The 17,150-nt window shown below is 42.0% G+C and overlaps 1 protein-coding gene and 1 pseudogene across 1 annotated transcript in view; both read right to left on the bottom strand.

Annotated features, from left to right (window-relative positions):
- The window catches only part of LOC126335046 (uncharacterized), a 209,240-nt gene that overhangs the window by 86,124 nt on the left and 105,966 nt on the right, over positions 1 to 17,150 (bottom strand). The gene's annotated exons all lie outside the window — the stretch shown is intronic.
- LOC126337112 (5S ribosomal RNA) lies at positions 7,964 to 8,081 on the bottom strand (annotated as a pseudogene).

Here is a 17,150-nt window from a genome sequence, read left to right as displayed (position 1 = left end):
CCAAGGTCCCACTATAGTGCCATTTCTTCCGACTCCCATAGATGCATTCCAGTCTCCTATAAAGTTTACAGCAACTTTCATCTCGATGAACACTCCTTCCATTTCTTCATCATCATCATAGTTTGATGTCGTCATGTACACTTGGATTATCAATGTCTTATCTGTTTCCTGTAGAACTATACAGGTGGAATTGTGCCCCTGTGTGTTGGTAACCATCTACTCTACAAGTCCGATCTCCTTGGAGAGGACCACTCCTATCCCCCCTTCTCTCGGGCACTCCTCCATCCAGCACGTCTCAGAAGTCGTCACTCCAAAGTCTCCAACGTGTGGCCACGTAACCTGCCTCACTCCTGATAGGTCCAACTTACGATTCTATGGCTTGCCACACCTCAGAAGTGTGAGGGCATTCCATGTTGCGATTCGTTTTCTTATGTGTTTCATAGCATGTATCTTACAGGGAGCACAGACTTAATCATTCCCATTTAGGAGATCCGAATAGGGGCTTATTCCGGCATCTTTTACAAAAGTAGGTACACATTCATTTCTCAACTGAAACGAAACAGCTGTTCCTAACGATATCCTGCGGATCTTCAATTTGATGGTTTCCTCCTACCTTCCATAACTGTGCCGTTCACTCGTGAAGAATTCTTCCGTCTTCATGAGGGGGAAGGCCTTCCAAGGGCTTGAGTTTGTCCTGGATCTATACCGTCTCATCCGACCACCAAAGTAGCCGTTGGCAGTTAGGAGAGTGGGATTCCTTTTCTCTGGAATGATTTTGCCCTGGGCTCATTAACCACTTCCGGCAAACGTTGCCCGCTCTCTGACAAGGGTAAGTTAGCGTTAGGATTTTTCTTTCATCGAGACTTGGAACTAGACGGCATTTCCAAGTCTGTGCAGTACTTTAGAGAGACTAGGTTAGAACTAAGACTGAAAAGTCCGTAGTCAGACCGAGAATGTATCCTGCGACCCATCGGTTTCAACTCGCTTTGAGCCCATGATACACTATCTTATTTGTTTGACACGGAAATCTGATCAAGTATCAGTCAAATTTCTTTGAAAGAGATATTTGGCGGGGCGAAAAAAGGGGTATCACAGTGTCGAAATTATTTTCGTCAAATTTAAAGATGGCCGACAACAACTGGTTGTTATTATGCGCTGCTTTGTGTGTGTATTTGGAAGCAAAGCGGCGGAAAAAAAGGAAACGCACTTGGGTGGAGCCTGGGTGTTACGTAGAGATCGTAAAAGCATTCAGCAAAGTTTGTTACGGAAGCTGCAACTGGAGGAGTCAAGTCTTATATAAATTACTTGCCAATGGGTGAGACCGCATTTCAGTATTTGCTCAGTAGAGTGGTTTCTCACATTACAGAAAAGAATACTCGTTTGAGAAATGCTGTATGTGCACAAGATAGGATCACTCACCTTGACACTGCGACTTCTTGAAGCAGGAGATAGCTGCTCTAGTACCAGGCGAGAACCACTTTTCAATTTAACAAAAATAATTCCCGAAATGTATGAAGCGATTTACAGAGCACTGAAGGGGGAAAATCTGAAGGTAAATATATGTTTATTACACAAAATGGGCCAACACATGGCTCAAGAATCATGAAAGAAGAGGCCTGGAGTCACTGGAAGGTTTCACATAGATTATATAGTGGCAAGACAGAGCTTTAGGAACCAGGTTTTAAAATGAAAGACATTTCCTGGGGCAGAGGTTGACTGTGACCGCAATTTATTGGTTATGAACTGCAGATTAAAACTGATGAAACTCCGAAAAGGTGGGAATTTAAGGAGAAGGGAGCTGGATAAACTGAAAGAACCAGATGCTGTAGAGAGTTTCAGAGAGATCATTAGGGAACGATTTGCCAAGAACAAGGGAAAGGAATACAATAGAAGAAGAATGGGTAGCTTTGGGAAATGAAAAAGTGAAAGCAGGAGAGGATCAAGCAGGTAAAAAGACGAAGGCTAGTAGGAATCCTTGGGTAACGAAAGAAATATTGAATTTAATTGATGAAAGGAGAAAATATAAAAATGCAGTAATTGAAGCAGGAAAAAAGGAAGACAAAGGTCTCAAAAATGAGATCGGCAGAAAGTGCAAAATGGCTAAGCAGGATAGGCTTGAGGACAAATGTAAGGATGTAGAGGAGTGTATCACTAGGTGTTAGATAGATATTGCCTACAGGAAAATTAAAGAGGTATTTGGAAAAAAGAGAGCCACTTGTACGAGTATCAAGAGCTCAAACAGGAAACCAGTTCTGAGCATAGAAGGGAAAGAAGAAAACTGGAGGGAGTATATAGAGAGTATATACAAGGGCCATGTACTTGAGGACAATATTATGGAAATGGAAGACGTAGTAGATGAAGATGAAATGAGAGATATGACACTGCGTAAAGAGTTTAAAAGAGCACTGAAAGAGCTAAGTCGAAGCAAGGACCTAGGAGATGACAGCATTCCATTAGAACTAATGATAGTCTGGGAGAGTCAGCCCTGACAAAACTCTACCATCTGGTGAGCAATATGTATGAGACAGGCGAAATACCCTCAGACTTCAAGAAAAATATAATAATTCCAATCCCAAAGAAAGCAGGTGTTGACAGGTTTAAAAATGACCGAACTACCAGTTTCATATGTCACAGCTCAAATTCTAACGCGAATTCTTTGCAGACGAATGGAAAATTGGGTAAAGCCCAGCTTGGGGAAGATCAGTTTGGATTCCGTAGAAATGTTGGAGCACGTGAGGCAATACTGACATTACGACTTATCTTAGAAGAAAGATTAAGAAAAGGCAAACCTACGTTTCTAGCATTTGTAGACTTAGAGAAAGTTTTAGACAATGTTGATTGGAGTACTCTCTTTTATTTTCTGGAGGTGGCAGGGGTAAAATATAGGTAGCGAAAGGCTATTTACAATTTATACAGAAATAAGATAGCAGTTACAAGAGTCGAGGGGCATCAAAGGGAAGCAGTGGTACGGAAGGAAGTGAGACAGGGTTGTAGCCTATCCCGATGATATTCAATCTGTATATCGAGCAAGCCGTAAAGGAAACAAATTAAATATTCGGAGTAGGAATTAAAATCAATGGAGAAGATATAAAAACTTTGAGGTTTGCTGATGACATTGTAATTCTGTTAGAGACAGCAAAGGACCTGGAAGAGCAGTTGAACGGTATGGACAGTGTCTTGCAAGGAGAATATAAGATGAACATCAACAAAAGCAAAATGAGGATAAAGGAATGTATTCCAATTAAATCGTGCGATGCCGAGGGAATTAGATTAATAAATGAGACACTTAAAGTGGTAGATGTGTGTTGCTATTTGGGGAGCAAAATAATTTATGATGATCGAGGTAGAGAGGATATGAAATGTAGACTGGCATTTGCGAAGAAGAGGAATTTGTTAACATCGAGTATAGATTTATGAGGAAGTCTTTCCTAAAAGTATTTGTGTGGATTGTAGCCATGTATGGATGTGAATCATGGACGATGAATAGGGTAGGCAAGAAGCTTTAGAAATGTGGTGGTACAGAATAATGCTGAAGGTTAGATAGGTAGATCATGTAATTAATGAGGAGGTACTGAACAGAACTGGGAAGAAGAGAAATTTGTGGCACAATTTAACTAGACTAAGGGATCAGTTGGTAGGAGATGTTCTGAGGCATCACGGGATCACCAATTTAGTACTGGAGAGCACCGTGGAAAGTAAAAATCGTAAAGGGAGATCAAGAGATGAATACACTAAGCAGATTCAGAAGGATGTAGGTTGCAGGAGGTACTGGGAGATGTAGAAGCTTGTACATGGTAGAGTAGCATGGAAAGCTGCATCAAACCAGTCTCTGGACTGAAGATCAAGACAAGGTCAAGATTGACAAGGATAACTTTTTTTTGTTTTTTGAATAATTTTATTAATAAAGGTAGTCTTTCCACAAATACAAAATTAATAAAAGAACGATACCGATGAAGCGCTTTTTAACTCGTGGCATCCCGAGTTCAAAAATAGAGAAAGTAAAATGGAGACTTAAAGCCTTTTTTTTTATTTTAGAGTGTGACCACTTCCTCTGTTCCGGCTAGCTAAGAAACTGCATGGATATTCCCAAGAGTAGAGGTGGATGGCTGTAAACTGTAGGTCATGATGTGAAGTTGCCAGCCAATCAGAACACGGTTAACAGCATACATTTTACCCATTGTTCAACTCCACCACCCCAATCGAAGCAAGTTTATTAAAAGGAGTCCGAAGCATCACCTGTCCCTGCTTTGAAGCAATGTTTACAAATACACTACCGAGGAGTCAAATAGCGGTAGCTATGCAAGCGCTCCAAGAGGTTGCATTTCACACTACAGTGAACAGGAGACGAACGGCTTTAATGATCAAATCTACGGTGAGGCTCTAGATTAGAACCGCGAGGGGTAGCGAGCCGTTCAAATGGTTCACATGGCTCTGAGTACTATGGGACTTAATGTCTGAGGTCATCAGTCCCCTAGAGCTTCGAACTATTTAAACCTAACTAGCCTAAGGACAGCACACACATCCTAGCGAACCGTCAGGAGCGCCTTGTCATGGTTCACGCGTCTCCTCCCGACGGAGGTTCGACTCCTCCCTTCAGGTATGGGTGTGTCTGTTGTCCCTAGCTTATGCTGATTTTAGTCAGATTAAGTAGTATGTACGCTTAGGGACCGATGACCTCAGCAGTTTGGTTCCATGAGACCTTTCCACATCTTTCCAAATTTTTTCCAGATTTGATTATACACTACTGGCCATTAAAATTGCTACACCAAGCAGAAATGCAGATGATAAATGGGTATTCATTGGACAACTATATTACACTAGAACTAACATGTGATTAAATTTTCACGCAATTTGGGTGCACAGATCCTGAGAAGTCAGTACACAGAACAACCACATTTGGCCATAATAAGGGCCTTGATACGCCGGGGCATTGAGTCAAACAGAGCTTGGATGGCGTGTACAGGTACAGCTGCTGATGTAGCTTCAACACGATACCACAGTTCATCAAGAGTAGCGACTGGCGTATTGTGGCGAGCCATTTGCTCGACCACCATTGACCAGACGTTTACAATTGGTGAGAGACCTGGAGAACGTGCTGGCCAGGGCAGCAGTAGAACATTTTCTGTATCCAGAAAGGCCAGTACGGGACCTGCAACACGAGGTCGTGCATTATCCTGCTGAAATGTAGGGTTTCGCAGGGATCTAATGAAGGGTAGAGCCACGGATCGTAACATATCTGAAATGTAACGTCCACTGTTCAAAGTGCCGTCAGTGCGAACAAGAGGTGACCGAGATGTGTAACCCCATACCAACACGCTGGGTGATACACCAGTATGGCGATGACGGATACACCCTTCCATTGTGCGTTCAACGCGATGTCGCCAAACACGGATGTGACCAACATGATTCTATAAACAGAAACTGGATTCATCCGAAAAAAATGATGTTTTGCCATTCGTGCACCCAGGTTCGTCATTGAGTACACCACCGTAGGCACTCCTGTGATGCAGCCACAAGGGTAACCGCAGCCATGGTCTCCGAGCTCGAACTGTTCGTGCTGATGGTTGTTGTCTTGCAAACGTCCCCATCTGGTAACTCAGCGATCGAGACGTGGCTACACGATCAGTTACAGCCATGCGGATAAGATGCCTGTCATCTCGACTGCTAGTGATACGAGGCCGTTGGGATCCAGCGCGGCGTTCCGTATTACCCTCCTGAACCCACCGATTCCATATTCTGCTAACAGTCATTGGATTTCGATCAACGCAAGCAGCAATGTCGCGATACGATAAACCGCAATCACGATAGGGTACAATCCGACCTTTATCAAAGTCGGAAACGTGATGGTACGCATTTCTCCTCCTTACACGAGGCATCACAACAACGTTTCACCAGGCAACGCCGGGCAACTGCTGATTGTCTATGAGAAATCGGTTGGAAACTTTCCTCATGTCAGCACGTTGTAGGTGTCGCCAACGGCGCCAACCTTGTGTGAATGCTCTGAAAAGCTAATCATTTGCATATCAAGCATCTTCTTCTTGTCGGGTCAATTTCGCGTCTGTAGCACGTCATCTTCGTGGTGTAGAAATTTTAGTGGCCGGTAGCGTATTTCTTTGACGAAAGACGAAATTTGACGAGGTCTCCTCTTATACCGTCAGATGCTATTGACGTAAAATTTTGACGTATCAACTTTCACAAAGAAATATAACATTGTAATACCGGCCTTACGGCTGAATAACAAGGCCCGATTCGTGTGCAGACAGTTCATGTATACGAGACTTGGGCTTCTCCCGGCGTGTATGTTATTAAAATAACTTACAGGAATGTAGCCGGGTGTATGTTGTCTTTCCGGAATTGCTCTGAAAACCGAGGATTTAAATTACCTTCGACAGCCCTCACTTTCTGCGGCCTTGACTTAAACATGACAGGGTGGTCAGCTGTCGAAATATCGGCAGTCTTCGACGACATCACCCGGCTGCATTCTCTTAAGTTATTTGTACACGTCGGGTGAAACTAAAGTCTCGTGTACGTGAACTATCTGTACACGAGTCGGGCCTGGTGATCTAGAGGTAAATCGTGTGTCTTGAAACCGAGAGTCCGCGGGATAGAATCTCGGTCAGACTATGGATTTTTTATTATTCGTTCTAATCTAGCCTTTACCACTGAGCAATTTGGGGTAGCTGCCACAAACAACACCTGGTTTTGATGTCACGTTAAACTGTACGTCTCCTTTCCGTAGTCAGATAACAGGTGCAGGTTAGAGTCACGGAAGTTGTCGAAGTGACGTCCAGTAGAACGATTTGCTCCATCGAGCCATGCGGATTATCTGTACCCATAATGAAGAGTTTATGGAACCCTCACAGCGCTAGCCCAACAAGTATTCGTCCGGTTTGTTTTAGTCGTCATTCTTCCGACTTGTTTAATGCGACTCACCACCAATTGCTTACTCGTACCATCCTACACATCTGAGTGTAGCACTTGCAACGTATGTCCTCAGTTATTGGTTGGATGTGTGCGAGTCTCTGTCTTCCGCTACAGCCTTTCCCCTCTACAGCTTCCTCTAGTTCTATGGAAGATATTCCTACTGTCTATTTGTCTTGCCAGTGTTGTACTCCTGTTCTGCTGAAAACCTCCTCATTTCTTATCACTTGTCTGCTACTAATTTTGGACATTATTCTATAGCAGTAGATCTAAAATGCTTCAGTTCTCTTCTTTTCTAGTTTTCACACAGCGCATAGATCAATACTGTATGCAGTGCTGTGCTACAAAAGTACATATGTTATTTTCCTACGGACAGACTAGAATTCCTTTACTTCATGGTTACCAACTTTAATATTAACTTTCTCGCTATTCTGAACCACGCTACTATTCATTACATTCCTCTTTCCTCGGTTTAGTCCAAGTCTATATTCTATACCCATTAAACCATTTAATTTGAAAGATCGTGCGTTCTTCTTTACTTTCACTTAGTATAGAAGTGCCAAAAAGGAATCTTATAACTGGCATTCTTTCGTCTAGAATTTTCGTGCCAATCTTGGACCTTCCTTCTGATGCCGTTATTGCTTCTTCGACGTATAGATTGAACAGAAGGGCGAAAGACCATGTCCCTATCTTACACTGTTTTTTTTTTCGAGCATTTCGTTCTTGGTCTTTCTTTCTTATTCTTTAGATTCGTGTACAAATCATATATAATCCATTTTTCTCTCTAGCTTACTCTAGTTCTTCTCAGTCAAACATTCTTTCGAGGTCGATAAAGCCTATAGCACTCCGTCTTCATGCCACGAGTGGCCTACTGGGACCATCCGACCGCCGTGTCGTCCTTAGGAGAGGATGAAGATACGGGGGGCTTGGGGTCAGCACACTGATCTCCCGGTCGTTATGATGGTATTCTTGACCGAAGCCGCTACTATTCGGTCAAGTAGTTCCTCAATTAGCATCAAGAGGCTGAGTGCACCCCGAAAAATGGCAACAGCGCATGGCAGCCTGGGTGGTCACCCATTCAAGTGCTGACCACGCCCGACAGCGCTTAACTTCGGTGATCTCGCGGGAACCGGTGTATCCACTGCGGCAAGGCCGTTGCCCGAATAATCCTATGCGCCCACAACTTTATACCTCTGCTGTGAAACTATCGTTTATCAGTTTGCAATAGTAAGTATACAGGGCGAATCGCGTAAAACTTGTACGGCAGATATAATGGAAATGAAAAGTGCTATTGATGTACGGTTTTCACAGGATGGATTGGTAGCCAAGGGTTCATATTATTAGCCAATCAATTGATTGTAATAATACTTAGAAAGTTTTATTTTTTGTGCAAACATACATTTTTTTATATGTGCCAGTGCCCATTGACATTAAAAAACAAAGTATGGGCTAAGTTAGAAAGTTAGTGGTGTCTGTTGTAGGATTTTAGTGGAAGTCGTTTACGAAATATCACATTTTGACAATTTCGCAAACCGATTGGTGTTTGTGCCATTCAAGCTACTTAGTTGCTAGGTACGATGTTGTTATCTTTGCTTACAGTGTACTTGCATGTTCCTTGCATGGACAGCAACTTGTTAGTCAGTTAGTATGCGACAGTGCAAGCAGTAAGTCGTGAGTGAGCAATGGGATTTAGCGATGCAGAGAAAGCTGACATGCTCTTGGTGTATAAAAAGTATAGGGAGAAAGCAGTTCACTCTCGTACAGTGTATGCGGCAAGATATTCCAATAGACGTCAACCATATCGACAATTATTTATCAGCCTCTTCAACCAGTTACGTAGAAGTGGTACTGTAACACCTAGACAGCGTAACAGAAGGGGGCAAAACAATGTTCTTGTTGCTGTTGTTATCGATCCACACGTTAACTCCCGCGTAAACTCACTAAAAAGTGGTCTCTATTAAAAGTTGCATAGTAACTATTATGAGAATCTTGTTAACTTCTGCACATGTTCATTAAGACAGGATATTTCTGATTTATCACGTATCTTGTTTAGTGAAGAAGTTATATTTACCATTTATGGCCAGGTAAACCGTCGAAACACACACTATTGGTCTGCTGAGAACCCACATGGGCTTCGTCAGATGGAACGTGTGAGCGTCCATGGATTGTAAACACTTGGTATGGGATAGGGAACCGTCAGCTCATACGCCCGTTTCTCAATGACGTTAACACTGAACACGCATAAGTATCTCAGCTTCCCAATAAACAATCTTCCGGGTATACTAAAAGATTTTCCCCTGCAGACTAGGAAAAATATGTGGTACCTACCTGATGGCTGCCCCGCTAATGCTGCACGAAGTGCTACAGCATGTCTTCACAAATTGTTGCCAAACAGTTGGATTGGACGCAAGGAACCTGTACCTCGGCCTGACCATTCTCCGGATTTGACTCTTGTAGACATTTTTCCATGGGGAAAGCTGGAAGATGCTATCTGCAAGGACATACCTAGTATATCTGATGGTAAGCAACGATGTATAAGTGCAGCCTTCTAGGACATCTTCGCTGAAATGCTAGCATATGTGGTAGGAGTCGTTCCATAACAGAGTGTGTTCATTTTGTACCCAACCTGTAGTGATAAACTGTTTCGTTACTTGTCAGAATCCACGTATCTAGCGTAAGCACTTGTGTTGTTCTACACCGTGTGCTACCCCAGGAACTGTACAATTGTAGGAGTGGGAACGTTTGAAAATACGATATCTCGTAAACGATCCGCATTAGAAGTCTGCAACAAACGCCACTGACATTTTAATTTACTCCACTTTCAGTCTGTTAATGGCAATAGCCATTGCTCCACTTAAAAGTGAATGTTTGCTCAAAAACACACTTTCTAGTTCATTACAATCTGTTGATTCGCTAATAATATCTGCCTCTGACTGCCAATCCATTCTGTGAAAACCAGACATCAGTAACATTTCCCGTTTCCGCAATATTTCCGGTGCAATATTTCTCTGTACACATAGATGAGTCGGTAGTGTTAAGGGGACTGATATGCGTTACAGCATCTACCACGACGGGTCGTACAAGGAATTTTAAAAAAGGTAGGAAGATATATTTGCTCAGCAAGAGTGACAGGATACAGATTTCAGAATGTCTCAGTGGTCAGCATCAATTATTCTGTGACGATGACGAAGTTGTGGCAATGGGCGTAAGGAGAGCAATGAGAGAAGCGTTCAATGATTTTGAAAGTAGGACGTTGTCAATCGATCTGAGTAAAAACTCTAAGAAATTTTGGTCGTAGAATTTTAGAATATGTTTTTTGCTCGAGTATCATGTCGTTTATGGAAACCCAGAATCTACTCTGTAGGAATCAACATGGATTCCGGAAACAGCGATCGCGTGCAACCCAACTCGCTTTATTTGTTCATGACTCCCAGAAATTATTAGATACAGGCTCCCAGGTAGATGCTATATTCCTAGACTTCCGGAAGGAGTTCGATACAGTTCCGCACTGTCGCCTGATAAACAAAGTACGAGCCTACGGAATATCAGACCAGCTGTGTGGCTGGGTTGAAGAGTTTTTAGCAAACAGAACACAGCATGTTGTTATCAATGGAGAGACGTCTACAGACGTTAAAGTAAACTCTGGCGTGCCACAGGGGAGTGTTATGGGACCATTGCTTTTCACAATATATGTAAATGACCTAGTAGATAGAGTGAGAAGTTCAATGCGGCTTTTCGAGGATGATGCTGTAATATACAGAGAAGTTGCAGCACTAGGAAATTGTGGCGAAATGCAGGAAGATCTGCAGCGGATAGGCACTTGGTGCAGGGAGTGGCAACTGGGCCTTAACATAGACAAATGTAATGTATAGCGAGTACATAGAAAGAAGGATCCTTTATTGTATGATTATATGATAGCGGAACAAACACTGGTAGCAGTTGCTTCTGTTAAATATCTGGAAGTTTGCGTGCGGAACGATTTGAAACGGAATGATCATATAAAATTAATTGTTGGTAAGGCGGGTACCAGGTTGAGATTCATTGGGAGAGTCCTTAGAAAATGTAGTCCATCAACAAAGGAGGTGGCTTACAAAACACTCGTTCGACCTATACTTGAGTATTGCTCATCAGTGTGGAATCGGTACCAGATCGGGTTGACGGAGGAGATAGAGAAGATCCAAAGAAGAGCGGCGCGTTTCGTCACAGGGTTATTTGGTACACGTGATAGCGTTACGGAGATGTTTAGCAAACTCAAGTGGCAGACTCTGCAAGAGAGGCGCTCTGCATCGCGTTGTAGCTTGCTCGCCAGGTTTCGAGAATGTGCGTTTCTGGATGAGGTATCGAATATACTGCTTCCCCCTACTTATACCTCCCGTGGAGATCACGAATGTAAAATTAGAGAGATTAGAGCGCGCACGGAGGCTTTCAGACTGTCGTTCTTCCCGCGAACCATACGCGACTGGAACAGAAAAGGGAGGTAATGACAGTGGCACGTAAAGTGCCCTCCGCCACACACCGTTGGGTGACTTGCTGAGTATGAATATAGATGTAGATGTAGATATAAAATCAGTAAAAGGGTCAAAATCATCTTTTCATTCTCTCAGCGACCACATCGGCACCGAAACGGAAGATAACAGAGTGAAGGCCAAAATACTGAATTCAGTCTTCCGAAGTCGTTTCACCGCGGAAGGACGTAACACTATCCCTCCTTTCAATCGTCGTGCAAACGTCGAAATGTCAGATGCGGAGATAACCGATCGCGGAAGTGAAAAGCAGCTACAAGCGCTTAGTAGTGGAAACGCGTCAGGAGCAGATGAGATACCTATAAGATTCTATAAAGATTATGCGAAAGAACTGGCTCCCCTTCTGGCAGTAATTTATCGTAGATCGCTTGAGCAACGAAATGTACCTAATGACTGGAAAAAGCGCCGTTCATTCCCTTTTATAAGAAAGTCCTTAAGACAAATTCACACAATTATACATCTATATCGTTGACGTCAATCTGTTGTAGAATTGTGGAACATGTTTTATGCTCAAGAATTATGACGTTCTTGGAAACTGAACAGCTCCTCTACAAAAACCAACATGGATTTCGGAAACAGAGATCCTGCGAAACTCAGCTCGCTCTGTTCCTTCATGAGATCCACAGCGCAGTGGACAAAGGCGCTCTGGTTGATGCCGTGTTCATTGATTTGAGCAAGGCTTTTGACACCGTCCCGCATTGCCGTTTAACGAAAAAAATACGAGAAGACCTGTCACTGGATTCAAGACTTTCTTGCAGATGGAACTCAACATGTCACTCTTAACGGACCAAAATCGACAGATGCAACGGTAATATCCGGAGTATCACAAGGAAGTGTAATAGGACCGTTGCTGTTTACAATATATATATATATATATATATATATATATATATATATATATATATATGAGATCTAGTTTAAGGCGTCGGTTGCTCTTTAAGGCTATTTTCTGATGATGAAGTTGCCAACACCAAAGTAGCAACTCCTGGAGATATTAAGAATTGGCAGAACGACCTGTAGAGAATTGATGATAGGTGCTGGCTCTGACAGTTGACCCTGAACGTAAATAAATGTAACATATTGCGCACACATAGAAAAAGAGATCCACTACCGTAAAACTTCACTATTGATGACAAACAGCTGAAGACAGCGTATGCCGTAAAATATCTAGGCATAACCATCCAGAACGACCTTAAGTGGAATGGCCATATAAAAAAGATAGTGGGGAAAGCAGACAACAGACTCAGATTCATCGGAAGAATCTTAAGGGTATGTAACTCATCCACGAAAGAAGTGTCTTATAAGGCGCTTGTTCCCCCACCCCCATCCCCCTCACAAACATTTAGCGTATTGACCACGAGGAGAAAATTCGAGAAATTAGAGCCAGTACAGTGGCTTTCCGACAATCATTCTTCCCACGCACTATTCGCGAGTGAAAAAGGGGTTGGAGGGATCAGATAGTGGTACCGAAAGTACCCTCCGCCACACATCATTAGGTGGCTTGCTGAGTATGATGTAGATGCGCTTTTATGCTGCTGACCCTCGATAGACGCTTTCTGAAACATGATACTGCTTCCTCAGTAGCCTCTTTTTCTCCCTGATTTGGGTCGCTAGCAGAACGAATATTTTGAGAAATTTTGAACTCCGTGACGGTTCTTTCCCAAGGTGTCTAATAATACCTAATAGTCACAATAGGAGGTCAGCTTACTTGACACACGATTGGTTTTGGGCAGGTGTTCATCTTCAGGTCGTTTACATTGTTTACATCTCTCATTTATATCATTGATTTAAATTTCTTTCGTATTTTCTGGTGGCTAGAATAGAGCACACGACCCAAAGGACGTCTCTTTTCGTTTTTCTTCGCACCCCTCCGCAAGCGTCTTAAATTAATGGATATGTCTGCTGCGCTATTTAACATAATCGAATGGAATAGGGTCGCCAGGTTAATGATATTCAATGAATCCCCCTGAAAGAGTAACAGCGGACATTAATTTAAATTGTATTTAGATACTCGTAAATTCGCTGGACATCAGTTCGATCCTACTTTCGGGGTTCCACAGCAATATGCTAACTGTGTTTCGATTTCAGAAGTGTAAAGTGGTAGGGTTATCAACACACAATCTTTTAATTGTTCTGCTTCTGCAAATGAGTTTATGGTCATAGAAATATCGGGAGACACTGCAAGTGTTGATGATGTGTTTCTGTTGTATGAATTGCAATGCACAACCTGCTGAGGTGTGCCCTCTGCAAAGTGCCGACAGTCGATCGATGGTACGTATGGTTTGTAAGTATGGTTCGTATGCTGTACAAAATTCTTCGAAGAATCTCTCTTACTTTTGAAGAAACGTGTACCTATAGCAACAAATGTAGCCAATAGTAAGTGAAAAAAAGATGAAATTTCACATGTTAAAAAAAAATTTCTGATGTTTCTGAACCTCCACTGCTATGAGTGTGAATCCTCAATCCTTCCTGGTCATGCTGATAATGCTTTATGAATATGGACAGTGGAAATTAGAATGTCCTGTAATGCCTCTCCTGCGCAGAGTCGCCCCGTTTGACGTCCTACCCACGTTTAGCATCTCGTTAAAGGCACTTCACAATCTTAATTTCAAAAATTTTATTTCTTCTACGTAAGGCACGATAGTGATCCGATGGTTTTGGTTCATCACCGCACACCAACCAACTGCGCGAGTACCAATGAGGCAATATTATGTTTTTAAAGGTGTAATGGAACGACAGTCAGTGACGTGAACGAAGGATTTAATAGAGAAAATAATGGCGCTTATATGGCGACGTATCGTTACTGATTGTCTGCCATCACGATTTTTCAATTGTTCGCACCTTGGCTGTCTAAGTGAAACTGTACCATTAAGTTTACGCTTGGTAGAGAAAACAGAGATAGAGTCAGTCGCAGGTTTCGAACAGTATCAACGAACATCACCAGGAAACTTAAACAAATTCCTCTGGCGTTGCTGAGGCAAGAATGTGCCAAAAGGAACAACTGATTTGGCAACGTAGGAGTAGTTGTTGTAGGACAATCTTTGACGTCACTCGCCGAGGAAAGGCCACGGCTTTTAGGTTGGAGTAAGAGGACTTCTAGACGTACAGTCCAGCAAAGCCCTGGCGTAGTTCTTCCTCTAGTTTCTCCCTAGCTCAACGAAATCCTATGCGTTTTTATCATCACAGATTGTGAAAAGTCTCGCAAAAAATTGACAACAGGAAGCACTGTTAGTTACCCGTTACTTAACACGTTTATAAACATACAATTTGAAATTACTCTGAACAAAAGTGATCTGACGCTAGAACCGAGGAAAGGAAAACAAAAATCTTGTAAATATTCAGTGAATGATTAACTTCTCCTTGACAGGTCCTGATCGAAAGACACAAATTTGTCAGTTCCTAGCAGGAAACTCAAACAGCATTTGGCCAAGTCACTTGCCAGGCACCTAATATATCATGTCTTGTTTAAAAATACATGAAATGTATTTATCCACGATGATACGAGGACCACTTTGTCCCTACCAAGAATAAAGCCAGTGATGCTCAGGTTTCGTGCCATCTCTGTACACTGAAAGACGTCAATTGTTATTTTCTTTTCTTGCAATATTATCTGGTGTGAGACATGTAATTTTAAGTAGTGATAATTTATCATATTTAAAAGCAGTGCTTCATAATCTTTGGTAAAAGTGGTTCAGAAATACACATTATCTGAAGGAAATGGCCAAAATGTTATTGGAACTCGTCCGAAAAGTGACGGTTACAGCTTCCATTGATCTCTGACCTCACGGCCTTTTGTCAGACGGCGAAGCGCAGTTCACGCCAGTTTTACTCTCTGTGTCAAAGTTACTTACACATGACCGATCACGTATTTGCACCAGAGTATTCTAAAAAGGCAATAAAGGTGGGGACCAAGGAGTCTTAGCTTCAAAGAGACCTCTTCGTTCATGGCTGGAATATATAGCAGCAGAACCTGCCTCGCTATCAACCCTCCAAGCTTACACAAAAAATATCATCTTAGGCTTCAGTAATTCCGGTAGCAACGACAACTCGAATATAAAATCTAATTTAAGAATTTCTGATTCATTTCACATACATTAGTCACACTTCCGGCGTATAATATACAATACTCGTAATCAGCTTTATAGAAACACACACACACACGCACACAGATCGTATGGGCAGCACATCCTTCCTGGAAGAAAGATAACACGGCTTCCGAAAAGACCACTCGTGTGAAATACTGCATGTTGCAGACAGTAGGAGGAGGTGAATCTACATATCCCATACACATAGAGTTAAGAATGTTAATCAACACTGTACCACATCGTCGAGTGATAACTAACCTACGATGACACGGAGTACTTATGTCTCCGAAATCTGTGACTCGTTTCTAGAATATCTGTCCAATGGAACCCAGCACGCTCAACTGGGATTCGAACGTGCAACTGATGCAAAAGTAAAATTCGGTTATCCCTAAGGAACGTTCGCAGCAAACGTAAACGATTTTTCAGACCGGCTTAGCAGTACTATTACCTTTCGAAAACACGTTATTATTACGGGCAAGAATACATGATCGCTGCTTGAGCATAAGGAACTACAGGGTGACTTGGACAGAATTTTCACTTGGTTTAACGGATGCAAGTTGTCCTTAACTATGGATAAATGCGAGAAAATGAGACTAACAACGACTCGCTGCTCTGTCGGTTTAAGCTACGTTTACGCCGCTGCTCTCTGTATAGCGTTTGGACAAGTGTGGGTTTTGTTCTGCCATGCATTAATTTTCCTTCTCAGTTCACTCAAGGACAGATCTCAGGAACTATTACTGTTCCAATGTTTCTAAGAAAAATGATTTTCCCCCCAGTTTTATGTGTGCTACTTTTTACGGAACGTACGTAGAGAGCTCTAAAACATTGTAAGTTTCTTGCCTGGAATACAGTAACCGACCCACATTTGCTTCACGCTGAAAAGACGCTAACCGCAAAATACCTAATGTCGATGATTCACTACAAATATGAAGTAAGTTACAGAAAGGAAAAATTATGGATATAATGGAAGAAAATGGAATTTCCAACCATCTGAAAGGTCAACCAGTCAGTGTTTTGAATGATCAAAAAGACCTGAGAAATGGAAGGTTCATAGAAACGTTTTTACCAATCCTATGACGAAGCATCGTAGACCGTTAAAATATACCTTATAATTATAACAATTATCTCTACAATCGTTAATAAATATGACTGTAATGTGAAAAATCACGCAACCATACAACAGATTTTTTTCGATTCTCATAGTTTTCTGTACTGTTTAACTAGAGTATTGCTCTCGATTAAATCGAGATCTTTGTAACAACTATTCATAAAAGTGTTGTTCCCACAATAACAGAAGAAATACTTACATGTTATGCTAAAGAAATTACATGCATTCATATTTACACCAGTTATGAACGGTAATTAAACGTAGCCACAAAGACACATATAGCTTACTTTCTGTAAAATAATTATAATCCTTGTAGTTTAAGAGCGTTAAATACATCGCTCTTATATATGAGGGCTGCGCAACAACTGCCCCAAAGTAATGTGCTCCTAAAATAGTGAAAGACCTTCTCTAATTTATCTTGTGACAGTTACATGCAGATAGAGCACTAAGGACGTTCATACAATAATATACCGCTAAGGAATCGTCCTGAAAGCAAGTTACGATGCGCCTCGT

The sequence above is a fragment of the Schistocerca gregaria genome, chromosome 2, assembly GCF_023897955.1.
Source record: "Schistocerca gregaria isolate iqSchGreg1 chromosome 2, iqSchGreg1.2, whole genome shotgun sequence".
NCBI classification, from domain to species: domain Eukaryota; kingdom Metazoa; phylum Arthropoda; class Insecta; order Orthoptera; family Acrididae; genus Schistocerca; species Schistocerca gregaria.
Note: the sequence above shows the minus strand (reverse complement) of the source record. Positions and strands in the feature narration are given on the sequence as shown.